This window comes from Lytechinus variegatus, chromosome 3 (genome assembly GCF_018143015.1).
Source record: "Lytechinus variegatus isolate NC3 chromosome 3, Lvar_3.0, whole genome shotgun sequence".
NCBI lineage: Eukaryota > Metazoa > Echinodermata > Echinoidea > Temnopleuroida > Toxopneustidae > Lytechinus > Lytechinus variegatus.
The window spans coordinates 47,117,247-47,133,039 of record NC_054742.1 but is presented as its reverse complement, the minus strand read 5'-3'; the positions used below and the strand labels follow the sequence as shown (position 1 = coordinate 47,133,039).

General features: G+C 35.5%; 5 non-coding genes across 5 annotated transcripts; all 5 read right to left on the bottom strand.

The window, feature by feature from the left end:
• Positions 1-8,883: 8,883 nt before the first annotated feature.
• Positions 8,884-8,956, bottom strand: TRNAR-ACG. Its single transcript has one exon. It is a non-coding gene; the product is annotated as a tRNA-Arg (tRNA).
• A 619-nt stretch (positions 8,957-9,575) lies between these two features.
• TRNAR-ACG lies at positions 9,576-9,648 on the bottom strand. The gene has a single exon. It is a non-coding gene; the product is annotated as a tRNA-Arg (tRNA).
• A 635-nt stretch (positions 9,649-10,283) lies between these two features.
• On the bottom strand, positions 10,284-10,356 carry TRNAR-ACG. The gene has a single exon. It is a non-coding gene; the product is annotated as a tRNA-Arg (tRNA).
• Positions 10,357-11,828: 1,472 nt separating this feature from the next.
• Positions 11,829-11,901, bottom strand: TRNAR-ACG. The gene has a single exon. It is a non-coding gene; the product is annotated as a tRNA-Arg (tRNA).
• A 289-nt stretch (positions 11,902-12,190) lies between these two features.
• On the bottom strand, positions 12,191-12,263 carry TRNAR-ACG. Its single transcript has one exon. It is a non-coding gene; the product is annotated as a tRNA-Arg (tRNA).
• Between the last annotated feature and the right edge of the window lie 3,530 nt (positions 12,264-15,793).

Here is a 15,793-nt window from a genome sequence, read left to right as displayed (position 1 = left end):
TATTTCTGTTTCTCTGTGTCTGTCTTTCTCCTCCTTTCCCTCTCTTTACCCCATAATTTCTGACTTACTTTGTGATTCCATTTCTTCAGATATACCTGCCTCTCTCCCTATCACTGCCTTATGTGGGGATTTTGACAAAGCAAGCATGTGGCATATTAACAAAAAATTGAGTTGTGATATTCTACATTTTACAGATTGATTTCTTTATCCAGGCCAACTTAAAATAAAAAGAAGAAAAAAATGTACATACTATGAAATAGCTGGATTTATATTACAGCTTTTCCAGAGGATACAAAGCACAATTGTTTTTCCCCAGCCTCATAGCTTGAGCTGCCATTCAATCACACCACCCAATGCTGCCAAGGAATAAATCCTGCCAAGTGGTTGACTAAGCATCATGCTAAATACATTTGCATGTATGAAAAATGACAGACACATTTTGGTCATTACAACTTTGTTGTCACTTACTTCTTTTTGTATGGCTTGTCCATCCTTTCTCCCACCTCCCCTAAATAAGAATCTTGCCTCATTAGCTCGCCCCATCACATCTTCACCACATTTTGCCTCATTCCATCTCTCCCTTCTATATTTCTTTCCATTTTGATTTTTATGTCTCCTCCCATCCACCTTCCTTCCCTTAATCATTTTTACCCCTCATCCTCTCTGTTCCTAGTATACTAGTCAGCTCCTTCGTCAATCTCCATTTCTTCACTTATCCCTCACATTATTTTTGTGCCTGCATATCTTCTCATGCATCTTCCCACCTTGACATATCTTCGTTTCCTTGCCACTTTTTCTCTTCGCTCCCGATGTGCAACTATCTCTTGTTTAGAGGCTGTAGATCCCAATTTTGTCATCATGTTCCCCTTTCCTCAAATTTTCTTACCCCTGTCAGAACCCTTGATCTATCGTGACGCAGGCACGAGTCCTGGAAGAAAATTGACTCGATATCAAAGCTTGTGAAAATACAGCCATTCGAGTTATTTGTATGGTAAAGTTGATGTTCAACAGTTAGGTGTACAGATCTAGCTTTCTTTGTCGAATGCCCGTGCTTCAAACATCCAAATTATTCAAAATGATTTTTTTTTAAATGTCCTATCAATAGATTGTTTAGAAAGAAAGGTGAAGGATGTCCATATGTTCCCTTCTTTTGGGATGGGGTGTACATAAATATCCCTATGTGCTATCAGCTGCAGATTCTAACTTTTGGAACTCGATGTGCTTGTGGGGTGTTGAAATGAAATTATTATTTTGACTTGTTGGTCATCCTTCAAAGTTTAGGGATAGTCCCCGACAGGGGGGTTTTACCCCTGCTCTTATCTTACTCCATTGCTTTCCCCTCCATCTTCCTCTCGTTTGCTTTCTACATTCCGTATTTGCGATTCGTCACTCATCATCGTAATTACCGCGCCACACGATCTCTCGCAAGTTACGCGTGAAGAGCGACACCCTCTTGCGGCTGCTTCCGTAAACACGATCCGTTTGACCCATAAGGTCAAGGTCCATGCGCAGATTGATGTTTCATTTTTTCATTTAAAAAATGTCTAATTCTTCCACTTCTTAATTAAACATCCCCTGTCCTCCATCTCCCTTACCCCGTTCCCCCTTCCGATAGATAATATTTCTAGTCTCCTTCCCCCTCCGTCTTTGATATGTCCCTTTCCATCTTTAATGCCACACGTCGGCACACGTCTCGATCTTTAATCCTTGTTCACTCTACTCCTTCCTCAAATGAATTAAAGATTATTTCAATAAAATTGTTTATTTTCACTTCCATCTTCAAATCTCTCGGCGCCACTGTAATAATTTCTCATTTTTATTGGTTTATAATTAAATGTCAATACACTTTGACTATACAAGTCATTCAATACTAAGTTCCCATTCATTTATTTTCCCATTCCGACCTGGCCTTGCGACCTGCTAACCTAACTTTTATATATGTGTAATCTAATTTTAAATCGTGTTTAGATTCATTTATTTTCCCATTCCGACCTGGCCTTGCGACCTGCTAACCTAACTTTTTGTGTTTTCTATTTTTAAATCGTGTTTAGATTTACCGTAAACCTGATTGCTAAAAAAGAGCTGTGTTTTCTTTCATTTCTATCGCGAGAATGTATACCTTTAAATTCAGAATGACAAATGGGTGATGATTAATGTCGACATTGGCCTTGGCCTTGATCTTGAAGAAGAAGATCCTCTTTAGAATGATGAGCTCTGTTATCGCCCATTATCGGATCGCTGCCGTTACGTCAGTCATGCGTCAAGTTCCGCCCGAAATCCGTCAAGAGAATACAATGAAAATGGTGGAGGATGGAATTCGCCCGGTGGGTATAAAGTTGAATATCTGTGTCGGATGATGAAAGAACGGGGAATGGAGGAGTGTGGTATCATGAGCGTAATTGCTACCTTTTTTAACTTCCCTCATGGAAAACATTCGAGCCCCTCCTCGTTCGCATCCCGCTTGAAAATTTACAATTTCCTTCATTTCCTCAGGGCATTACGTTGGTAATTTCCCTTAATTATTAAAGCAAGAATTGATATAATCTTTGACTGTCTATAATATTATCATTAAAATATAATGCTGACATGGGCTGGCATTTTAAAATGGTATACCTTCAATGAATAATTATAAAATTGAAATTATATGAATAAAAGATGGAATGAAAAATCGGCATTCCTAATTGGTTTTAAAAATTTTCTTCAAGTTTTTATCCGGTTATTTTCAAATGATTTTCATACAAGTAAAATACATACAGTAATTAGTATAGCCTTTTCGTTTATCATGTTTTATTATGGTGCTTTAATAACGAGAATCAATAGGACCTATTCATTTGTATATTTTAGTGAAAATACTTTGTCTACTTTAATCGACCCTGCTAATTTCTATGGCACGCACATGATTTCATTTAACCTACTTTCTATCAAGTCATCGGAATGTCTCGAGATACTGAATGTCTTCTGCTTCACCCTCAAGGGCGTGTTATCTTCGACAAAATAGGACGTCCGCTTCCCCCTTGATGATGGCCGCCATCTTGGAAATCAAGGTAACCAAAGAGGTGTGGTGTCTACGAATTGACGTCACATACCGGTCACGTGGGTCTCGAATGTTTTCAAGTGTTCTGCTGAAAATCTTCTGTACAGACAAGGGAAACGAACAAGTTTACGAAGGTAAATCACATTTAATGCTATATCAACCGTGTAATTCAATCTTTCAGCATGATCTGTCGATTTCCAAATGGTAAAATCTAATAAAATTTGAAAATCCAAATATTCAGAGCTACACTGCGAGTGAGGGTGACACATACCATACTTATAGTGATCTCGATTTTCTATGATATTGCTCGTTGCTATATCTGCTTCAGGCAATCAGGATTTCAGGAATCAACTTTTTATTCATGAAAATCGTCATTTACACATTAACAATCAACTTTGCTTTGATAAAAGTCATAAATACTTTAAATAACTCACATCGTCTTGAAAAAGAAAATCTGCCGCTGTCCGTGACATTCAAATGGTTATGTGAATATCTTCACATCCTATCACCTGTTTGTCGTACATGTCACTTATCATACCTCTTTGCTGGGGGAGAGAAGCAGAGAGAAAGAAGGGGGTGAGATGTAAAAGAAGGGGGAGAGAGAGAAATATATTGTGATCCGTGGTCTTGGTGATGAACGATTGGATTTTCTGCCAAGACGTCAAGCAAGTCATGTTTCTGAATATTATCGGAATGTGCCTCTTCAACACTAGGATAGAACAGCGATGAATCATAATGACATGAATTGGCGTAGCGTGTCGATGAGGGGGGGGGGGGGCAGCGGGGACCCCAAGAATGACCAGTAAAGAGGAACAGGGGGTTCGCTTTTTCTTTCAAAATTATGTGACTAAAAACACCTTGCCCCCTCCACACACACACATACTTATGAAACAGGGAAATGTGAATAATGAAAATTTTGTAATCAGACTGAGGCCCGTAACACAAAGCTTAGCGATGATCGTAGAACTTTTTTCTACGATTGATTCCATAGACTGCAATGTACAATCAATCGTGAAAATCAAGCGTACGGTCAATCGCTAACCTTTGTAAAATACCAAGGAAGTTCCTTGAAAATACGGAACCCTGATTGTGTAAGTATTCAGTGGCGTATCTGATGACCGGTGCAAACACCGAAGTTGCATCCTCTCATTCATTCACGTTTCTCCATTCTTGCAAGAGAGTGAAGCAACCAAGCGTAGAAATTCGATCAAAACACTCAAGATGACCCAAAGGTTGACATTCATTTTCGGTTGACATTTTCCGCCTTCTTGTAATTTTAAAGATTTTTAGTAATCGACGAAACTATTGACACATACTCTATAGGCAATTTTATTTTACTAACGATAACAAATGTTTAAACTTTCACAAATGATATTTAAATTATAAGAAATCCTGAAAGAAAATTATATATAATTGTGAGGGATCAAAGTGAACGAGCTCCAAAGAATTGTAGTGTTTCAAACCCTTAAAAAGCTTTAAGTTATATTTCTCCGTTACTTAAGTTGTGAATAATAAGATGGTGATTTTTATAGGTTTCCCTTTTTTCTTTTTCTCTCTCGTGTTTTCTGCGACCCCTAAAATTGCTGCCACGAGATATACTTATTTTATTTTTTACAAACGCTGGAACTCTAGAGCCCGACCATGCCTACAAATTTCAGAACTATATGGGCGCGATATTATGCAATTCTGGGAGGTAGGCCTAGCATACGAGGAAGCAACGCGACATCTAAACACTAGTTCAGCCGGGGGGGGGGGGGGGGGCAGTGAGCACGAGGGAAAATATTTCGTGTCGAAAAAGCTTTGAAATTGCCACGATTTGCGTCGGTTTTAAGTCGGTTAAAGTCACTTCATCGAATTTTTGATATGGTTTGCTGTCGGAACTCACCGATTTCCTGTTGTGAGCAGCGCTTGTGCCCGAAGGTTCCCCCTGAGATGGAGGTTAGGTGTCCGCTTGGGAGAGGCAAATAATTTACGTTCAATCCCCAGAGGAAACGGTGGCACCTCGGACATGAAAAAAAAATCAATAATAATAGTGTAATTTTGCCATTATACAAACCTCAAAATAGTCTTGAAAGGAGGGGTCATTGGATCCAGGAGCTGTACCCTAAAGAATGTTTTATTTCTTTAGTTTTATTGTCCCGTTTTTTTTGTAAGAGGTAAAACACAGTCCTTTGACATTTATGACGAGGTATGCATATTATCTTCACATAGGCTAAACGGTCATGTCAACGTACCATATTCTATAAATTTCCTTTCGCTTATAAAAATGCATTCCTTATCAAAGTATCCAATGAACTTTGGTATATAAGATGTTAAATAAGATGTTAAATCGGATTAATTGCTCAATGTAATATGTATTATATTTTCTACCCGAGTAACTAAATTCCACACACCCACCTAAATTTTTCACAGTATCACATTTCAAACTGAAAGATTTTAGCCTTCTGCTGTTTTCCAGCAACAAAATTATGAAGAGGGATTGCTTTCGTTGGCATCCAAAATTGAGTGAGATCGTTCTGAAGATCTAGCAAGTTTCCCTAGATTGCTTACGTGTAGATATGTCATCAGCAATATCATCAAAAGTAAGTCAATTCATAAGATTAAGATATACCGATACCCCGGGGCGATGTACACGCCTGTGGGTTGGTGAATCTAACCACAAGCTTTTCCACTATCAATTTCAATAAAAGTCAACTTGAACTTGATTTATATTTGCCATACGCTCGAAGTCAACTATCCACTAAACTTTGTAATTACACGCTTTATAATGTTTTGTCTCTGCATGTTGTCAAATTTAATATACACAACAAATACATAACACTGTAAAAAAAAATATTGGGTAAAATTTTTATCATGTGTCCAACCAATTAGGGGCGGTATTTTATCCAATGCGGGAAGCATATTCTCCAGTAAGGTTAGAAAATAGGCAGCAATTACTTTAGAATGAGCAAATTATTACACTGGATGAATAAAAATGCCCAAAAGAAATGCAAAATATATTGGCTGGACACATAGCCTAATTACCCTCATGGAGCACTTTTACCCAATATTTTTTGAAGAACAAGATAACATTTCAGAATTATATCTTGTTTTAATGTAATTATTGAAAAGTACGAATAACCTCAGGAATTCAAAGCCAGAAATAAATGCGCGGTTGTTAATTGCCCTTTTACCTTTTTTAGGGGGCGGGGTGGATAGGATAGTCTTCTATCATTTTGTTTCTCTAAGTGAATTTGTCACATCTTTAATACAGTCACTAAGACCGGTACTTTTTTTAGTTTCATGCATATTTACGTTTATTATTCCGTTGACACAACTTATTTACCATATAATTTCAACAGCCATTGATCAGATTGTTTTAAGGGTACAACTTTTTTTAAAGGCACTGGCATATAGGTATACCAAATGAATCAAATTGCACTTTTGGATGTCTTTTCAAAAGTTCAAGTCTCGAGACGGACAACCCACTTTAAACGAGAAATCTCTTGCATTTGCAAGAGGTAATACTTTGATCCATTTGACATGTTTGATATTCAGTCTCCTCTCCCATGTCTGCCTTTCTACTTATTTCTCTCTCCGTCTATTTCTTTTTTTATTTTCTCTCATTTTCACTCGGCGTGCTTCTTTTCTTATCCAATATTATTTTTATTTTTTAATGGAAGAATACAGTGTTTTGCTGTAGGCCGATTCGATTCAAATTTCAAAATTACCATTATTTGAAATCCCTCTTTCTGTCGGAATATGTATTATGAATATGCATGAGAAAAGTGATAATGACAATCTTACATTTTCCTATATACATGGAAACTGAATATCATATTCTTTACGTTAAAATGCTGTTGTATGAATTCGTGGCAAGTCATGCATTTATTTCAGTAATACAGATATCACCGATATATATCTCCCCCTTTATCATACCCACTCTATTCAGCCCCCCCCCCCTCTCTCTCTTTCTGCCTCTTACCATATCTCATAATTATACGCACCATTCTCTTCATATTTTCTTCTATATCTCTCTCATTGCCGGTCTTTCTTTCCAATTGTAGTTTTCTCTTCCTCTTGTTCTCTCTATCTCATTCTTTAGCTCCTCTTTCCGTCACTGTACATCACACTCCCCTCTCCTCCATCTTTCTATCTATACTCCTTTCTTTCCTATTGTCTCCCTCTCTCTCACCAGACCCTGCCAGACACACCTCTCGCCCCATCTCCCATTCTTATCCGCTCTCCAAACGCTCTTGTCAGCAGACAATATTTTTGTTTTTGTTTATGATGGTTGCCATGACAGCTAATCATTTTTCATGCTATACTTCTAGGTATATGCGAGAAAAGGTCATCCTGTTATGTACTGTGGTCACTTCATCAAGTTTGAAGTCTCCCGGGAGTACGTAATCATGATCATAATTATGAAAGAAGGTCTATATACTCTCTCAATCTTGATAGTGAATAAAATAAGTGGATATATTCCTTCTATATCAGGGTTAAGAAACTAATAGCAAGTCTAATAATATTTTCGTTGTGTATATAGTATCATAGGCCCTAAAGATGTATCATTTCGCTTTGCATGATATTTTTGTTACAGTACTCCTATTTTTAAAGAATGTAGACATTTTAAACATCTTTATTGAATTAGTGGCAGAAATACATTCCATGTAATTCACACTTCCGAGTGTACTATTCATGTTTAATTCAATTATTTATTATTTGAAAGAGTACTTTGAAAGGTCAACCTGAATGTTCTCCTTCAAACAAAGTGAAATACATTTCGGGAAACTTTGTTCATCTCTCAACGTTACCGATTATAACTTACTCGTGACAACGCTGCTGGGGTTAATGACGTCACGGGTAGGCATGGTAAGGGATCCTTTCAATTAAGGTCTGTGATACCATCAACCCCTCAGAGAAAACACCATATAAACCCCAACATCAACAGCAACATAGTTACCTAATATAAACTCAGGGAACATTAATATTATCTGAATGCAATCAAAGTATGTAGGTCAACTATTTCTTTTTTTAATCAACAACAACAAAAATCATTATATCCAAGTGTGAATCTTTACTCAAAATTTTGGTCGGAACAATATTTGAAAAGTCACATTATCACTGCTTATCATGAGGGGATCTTAATGAAATCATAATCTACAGAGATTAATTAAAAAGTGATGAAAAGAAAATATAATTGCATTTGACGCGAATCGTGTAAACATAAATCAATGGGTTGCATCTCTTCCACCATGCAGGAAAGGGGTAGGAAATTTGACTGGCAATCAGTAACTTCCGATAAAAGAAGAAGCCAAAGAAACCGTCATGAAATCTTTATCAATTTTGCTAATAACATTAAAGGCATATTCAAAATTCAAACAGTTTTCACTTAACTGCCTTAAATGAATCGTATTCAAGTATACACTAAAAAGTAGGGCCTATTGTAAAGATTGTTGGAGTTGTACTGAGCAGGATCGATTTTCTCAATGCTAGTTAAAATTACAAAAATATTCTTGCCTTTTTTATGATAATCTATAGTATTTTGAAAACTAATTACTTCTTTTTGTATAGTAAGGATACTTATTACATAACATGGGAAGTTGCTTGAATGTGACGTCACAAAATTGAAAATTCAAGTACGTTGCATTTTATTTTCCAGTATTGTCACTTGCATTTAGAACATGGATCAAATATCTTATTTTATGGTTATTCAATGGTATTTTTTTAGAACCCTGGGGAAATATATGGTTGTTTGTCGCCACGATTGCCAATTTTGAAAAGGTGAAAACAATATGTTTTTAACCTTCGTGATCAAAACAAATTAGTTACATGAAAATTTAAGTTAAAAAAAAGTGAAAAAAACGTTTCGACCCTGCCAGGACTCGAACCTGGAATCCCCTGATTCGTAGTCAGATGCCTTATCCATTGGGCCACAGGGCCAATGTGAAGGAAGAGTTTACTGTGGATATTTTACCACTGTCTTAGAATGATAATAATTTCAATTTAAAAAAAAATTATGCACATTTTTTCAGAGTGGAATTAGATTGAATCACTGCTATTTTGTTTCATTGTGAATGGAATGACATATAGCAATATTGGGAATATCTCTTGATTCAATGTGAAGCATAATATTGTGCATTAACAGGAATAGGGCAATTTGACCCCTTTCAGATTATTTCAGACCATGCTTTTTTTATAGCAATCCTTTATTCAGAATAAATGCGTTAAACAGAAATACAAAGAAATGGGCATATGCGCGGATCAAGGGGCGGCAGATTAAAGAATAAAGAATGCAGGGGGCACCATGCAAAAGAGAATGGCACGCCCCGTTAAGGGCATTTATTGGGAGCAATCACCTTGATTGGATAAGTTTATATATAAATGTCATGCTTCATTCCTGGTATGTAAAGAAACACCTTTGACATTCTGTAATGATAATTTTAAGGGAAAATTACAAGAGATATATGATTGAAATGAATGTGCGACACATTTGTCGCAGAAATGACTTGATAACATTGATGACAATTCTTCTATTTAGCCTATTCGAAAAAAAAAAATTCGACCCTGCCAGGACTCGAACCTGGAATCCCCTGATTCGTAGTCAGATGCCTTATCCATTGGGCCACAGGGCCGCTGTGTTATCAGGCGTGGAGATTAGCATCGCGTTCTTAACTTCCAACATTATCAAAACGTGTTCTTTCCAATGAATACCCCCTCCCTTAAAAAAATCGATTTCAGATCGAAGTTCAGTTTAGATCTTGGCTGTTATGTTTGGTTTCAACAAATCAATATTAAGCGAACTCGAAGAGAATTGGTCTCATGAGTTTATTTTAAGTAAAGTCTAATGCATTGAATACATTTGCTTCATTGTTCTTTAATATCACTAATTTTGTTTAAAAGAGGCGTTGCTATACAGGGTGCTACATTCAAAGCTATCCCTAATTCAATTACTGAAAAATAATAGAAGAAAAAATGAGTGAAAGTAAATTAAGAGAAGGGTAATGAAAACGGTAGAAAGCAGAATAGACCCTCTATAGCAAAAGGAAAGGTTGGTCGTGCATCTTATTTTACACATTTCATTCAAGTGAGGGGGGGGTCTTCGCAGGAAGAGAGAAGATGGACAAATGTAAAAAAAAATCAAAAAAAATATACCCTGATTATACAAATTACGTCATCTTTATTTCATCTTATTCTCCAATCAAAATACTCCTCTACCACGTACCGCCCCTTACCAATAAAACTACAATGAATGAAAAAAAAAACATTTCGACCCTGCCAGGACTCGAACCTGGAATCCCCTGATTCGTAGTCAGATGCCTTATCCATTGGGCCACAGGGCCGCTGTGAGAGAACTGAATGGTCTAATGATATGCAGTGGTCCCTCCCGTTGCTTGATCAAAACAATATAATATTTTAGCTTATTTCACTTTTCAAATCATAATTTCAAATATGAGTTGACGCCTATCATAATTTTTCGTTATTTCTATCTCAATGTATTCATATTAATATCATCATTGCAAGTCTACATTTATATAACCACCAAATTTCATTAATGATTAATTAACCTCAATAATAACGATTACTTATATACACCATCTGTTTCTCTCCTCATGTTTCACAGATCATATTAAATGCCATTTATAGTGTACGCGACATGGATTAGACGTATTACACTGTGGTGTTTCTGGCTGGTTAATTTTATTTTTTTTCCTGTTGTTCTATTCTTTTTCTGTTTTTGTTGTTTTAATTACACTATCTATTTTATTTGACTTGATTTCTCTTCATTCTTCTTCATTCATATCATTCGAGTGATACATTTTTTGGTAACATAACATACATAATATATTGATTACTTTTTTCTGCATGAATCATAGATAGATATTGTGTACTAAAAATATCATTCCAAACAAAAATGATCTGCTACCAAATAAGTATAACATTCACAATTTGCAGGAGAAGTGTTGTGATCATAAGCAGATTGTTTGAAAAAACAACAAATTAGAACTTATTAACTTGATTCATAATTATATTTATGAAGTAGAAGGAGCATATTTTTGAATGAAAAACTATTGTTCATAATGAAGATGGATCTGATAATAAGGGTGGGGATGATCATGATGACAATGGTGGAGATGATGCTGGTTGTGATGGATATATTGGTGAGGATTAAATCGGAGAAAGGATAATTTCATGCTAAAATGAAACATTGACACCGAAATGTTACGTAAAATGTGTTGATAATAAGATTGACTTAACCGTTTCTTTAGAATTTGAAGAGTATAAAGAGACGAGCATCTTTTTATATACTGTGGTCATGCTATAGAGGGTTCCACAAAAGTGTCTTATGGAACTCTACGCAATAAGCAATTTGGGGTGGATCAATATAGAGTATTATGTGTTCATAAGAAAATTGTGGAATGGAAGTGGGGCATATTATTGACGTACTTGAACATAAGAAGTTAACTATGAAGTGAATTAATGTCAAATACTGTTAAGATTCTTTTGTTTATGGACTAATAGATGTGAATGTATATATTGTGAATCAGTTAATAATGTTTATGTTTAGAGTGCGCCTCCATCTAGTTTCCCGTTCAAATGCGCCGAGGGAATTGGAAGGGGGCGTGGTATTACTTGAAATGACATGAAAAAAGGGATAGGTCCATGATAACATGTAACCTGTATAATATCTTGTTTTAATAAGCAATACTTCAAATCTCTCAATGTACATGTATAAAGCAACAGTTTTTTTTTCGTATGTATAAAAATCCTATAATTGTATAACCAGGATATTGTAGCCCTATATTGAAAAAAAAGACCCTGCCAGGACTCGAACCTGGAGTCCCCTGATTCGTAGTCAGATGCCTTATCTATTGGGCCACAGGGCCGCTGTGAGAGAAGAGGAATTTCATTTCGTCAGCATCCAGTCCCTGTCTTTGCGACTCGAACATAACTATCCTCGCTGCTTCACCAAACCTAGTTTATGTTGAGGGAAGCATCGGTTTTTATCACTTAAACATTAAAAGGAAAAGAATTAAAATTCAACTACTTCGCTTTACCTTTACCTTATTTTCCAATGAACAACGTACATAACAGAAGTAATTTATGATTTTCATGAAGGGATATATTTTTTTCGTATGTTGAAAATCATATGATTTAATAATAAAAAAAAATATTCGACCCTGCCAGGACTCGAACCTGGAATCCCCTGATTCGTAGTCAGATGCCTTATCCATTGGGCCACAGGGCCGCTGTGAGAGAAGAGGAATTTCATTTCGTCAGCATCCAGTCCCTGTCTTTGCGAACTAACATAACTATCCTCGCTGCTTCACCAAACCTAGTTTATATTGAGGAAGCATCGGTTTGCGTCTCTGCCTGGTCTCTGCCTTATGTCGTTATGAATATACCCTTCACATTTTAGTGATTTTAAAAAAATATATTACGACGCCCTCGCATTGACAACAAAACAAAATTGTACTGATTTATTAATTCATTCAGTAATGATCATTTCACTTTTAACTTTGATGAAGAGCTAATTTCTAAATTTAAGACAGAATCATGGAAAATATTGTTAAGTTTTCAGTTCAGTTTTGTTAATCATAATTATCTCAGCCACGACCGACTCACACATTTCTTACTACTGATATGTTATGTTTTTAAAAGTATCCCAATAATAAAAAATTACAATACATGAGAAGACATATTTTTACTAAAGAAAAACAAACATGTAATTGTATATTCTTGACGCTAATATTCAAACCTAGTTTCGTTTTATGTTTCTCTACATTGCCAGACTGAGCTGTCTGAGAACAAATCAAATTGATTAGAAAATTGTTGGCTCCCGTGAGGTGAGAAAAGCCCTGATTTGGCATCTAATTGACTCAGACGGATGCTGTTATCCATCCCTCTCTTCCCTCTCATTCAACTGTTAAAGACATTAACATTGACCCCTTAAATTAACGTCTCAACCATGCTCTTCAATTGTCGGGGAAAAAAGAGAGGACATATCTGTCATATATCACGCTTTCGCTGCCAAAATATCAGTGATCGTGCATATAGCGTAGTGAGGAACGCTGAGGGGGGGGGGGGGTGCAAGGCGAGAGAGCGAAGCAACCGGGTATGGAAAGGAGAGTAACTTTATTAATTCCTGCAATTTCATTGGTAGAGAGTAAGCTATTTACAAATTTATACAATATTTGTTACAGTCTTTAATGAAATACGACACCGAAGTCTTTTCGCCTACATCGAATTGAAATTCAAATTCGTATTGTAACATTCAACATCATAACTGAGAATAAACACAGTGTATAAAACATAAGATATGATTTTTGTGGATATGAATAAATACTGATTTTTCATTTTTGTTTTGACAACCTTATATGATATTTTCGTTGATCGATTGATTGAGGAGGAAATAAAGAAAATATAGGCTTAATAAGTCGTTTTTCTATCACAAAAACCATAGCTAACCTACATACTGTATATTTTTATCTTTCAATATAATCTACCCACTATGTTGTTGGCAACTACTCCAAACTATACACTTCGGAAGCTATATCTGAGTAGGGCTAATCTAAAAAGTAAGCAACTTAAAGGGCAAATATATAATTGAGGTCAACAGCCAATGACCAAGTTGGCCGGAAAAATATCCCCAAACTCAAGGCGATATGCTCTTTAAGAACAAGAACTTTTTAAGAGTAAATGCTTGAAAAGATAATCTGAACTTGGTTAGTAGAGGAAAGCGCGGGAAGAGAATTTGGCACAAATTTGTTGTTTTATCGTCTGTTATTTCATTCATGTTCAGTGTGTGGTGCAGACTGAGACGGTGTGTGGCGAGGATGAGTGGGAGCTGGTGAGGTATTGGTGGAAATGTTATTTTATAGATTTTTCAACCTTAAAAACAATTTTATTGTTGTATGTTCTGTTAACGTTTGACTGATAGTGTCTTACGAAGCAAGATTCAGAATTAAAGGACAAGTACACCCCAATAAAAAGATGGTGTGAATAAAACGAGAAAATCCAACAAGCTGAAAACAATACTGAAAATTTCATCAAAATCGTTTGGAAAATAATGAACTTAAGACATTTTAATTTTCCGTTTAATCTCATAAAACAGTTATATTCACATCCTGGTCGGTATGCAAATGGGGAGGCCGATGACATCACCCACTCACTATTTCTTTTGTATTGTATTGTATGAAACATTAATTATTCTAATTTTCTCCTCATTGTGATATTAAAAAAAAACTTTCATTCCTCCCTGAACATGGAGAATGAAAATGTTTTAACATTTTGTGATTCAACAAGAGGGTCCTTATTATCAAATCTGTAAACAATGAAATATTTTATAATTCTATTAAACCATTAAAAAAATAAATGGCGAGTGGGCGGAATCACTGAGCGACTCTCTCATTTGCATTTAATTGTTTTGTGAAAAAATAAGCGAAAATTTAGAATATCATTAAACTGTTTAATTCTACATCCGATTTTGATGAAATTTTCTGCCTTATTTTCATTTACTTCGATTATTTATCTTTATTTTCAATGAATTAGTACATGTATATGCTCACTAACAAAGAGCGAACCAACTGTAAAGAGAAATAGTGCACTTTTTGAAGGATTTGATTTCTTGACAATAGACAACTGCGTTGGACATTTTCGAATTTTGGAAAGTCATTTTTATTATGGATTTTATACCACTCAAGCCATTCGCGTGTACTTAATAAATTATTAATATATGTGTATTTCTTTATTTTCTTGTAGCCTTATAGCGGGGTTCTTGAGGATAATCTGGAGGCATACTCAAAAGCATAAATGAATATTCTCTTGACATTAAGATCAATATTTTTTAACGTTGGTTTCTATTGCATGTGACTTCAAATAAATTTACACTAGTTCATGTTCATGTATGCAAGTTCATCCTAACAGTTCATGTTTATGCTTAGTTCCTACTGTGTATTATTATTATCATATTCTGTCAATTTTTTTCTTGTTATGCATGGTAAAAAAGAAAACAAACAAGCATCTTTTTCCACGTCACAGTACTCATAATACCGTCTGTGACCTTTTTATGCACCTATTTATATATCATAACAAATTGAACATACTGGCCAGACAGTGTAATAACATGAAGACATGGAAAAACAATCTATCAACATGTTTTGGTTGCTCCTTTTCAAATATAATTTTAATTGCCTTTGATTGATGCCCGGCGATGTGGCATCTGTTGTCTTCATTCACAGTTTAACAAACTAATGATCTCTGTCATCAGCTGTCAGCTGAATTCATTCATTTTCAAGTTATAAAAATTTGTAAATACGTTTCCCTACTTGACACCATGTCGATGATCTTCATTTCTAGGAATGAACATGATGAATCTACATGTAGCTGCTACGTTATGAAGGTTTTAACTAATCTAAGATTTTTTTCCTCTGTAGCAATGTTTTTAAACACATTCGAAATTTAATAATTTTTATTTTCAAATGTAGGTGTGACCTCAATATTATTATATCCACATTGGCATAATGTATCTTGTTGTTTGTAAGTTTTTTATATCCATAAGTCCGTATTATTCTTTTTTTAAAGATTTTTTTTATATTCTGGCAACACATTTAAGTGCTTTCAATGGCATGGCATTGACAATGAAGTTGACCAAGAGGTTAAATTACTTCTCAGTGTGACGTCATGACAGGTATTCGCTGAGTCCCGATATTCGTGTGGAGAACAAATTGAGATGTGATCAGATTAAACAGCTGCTCCAATTTTTCTCATGAAAAAAAA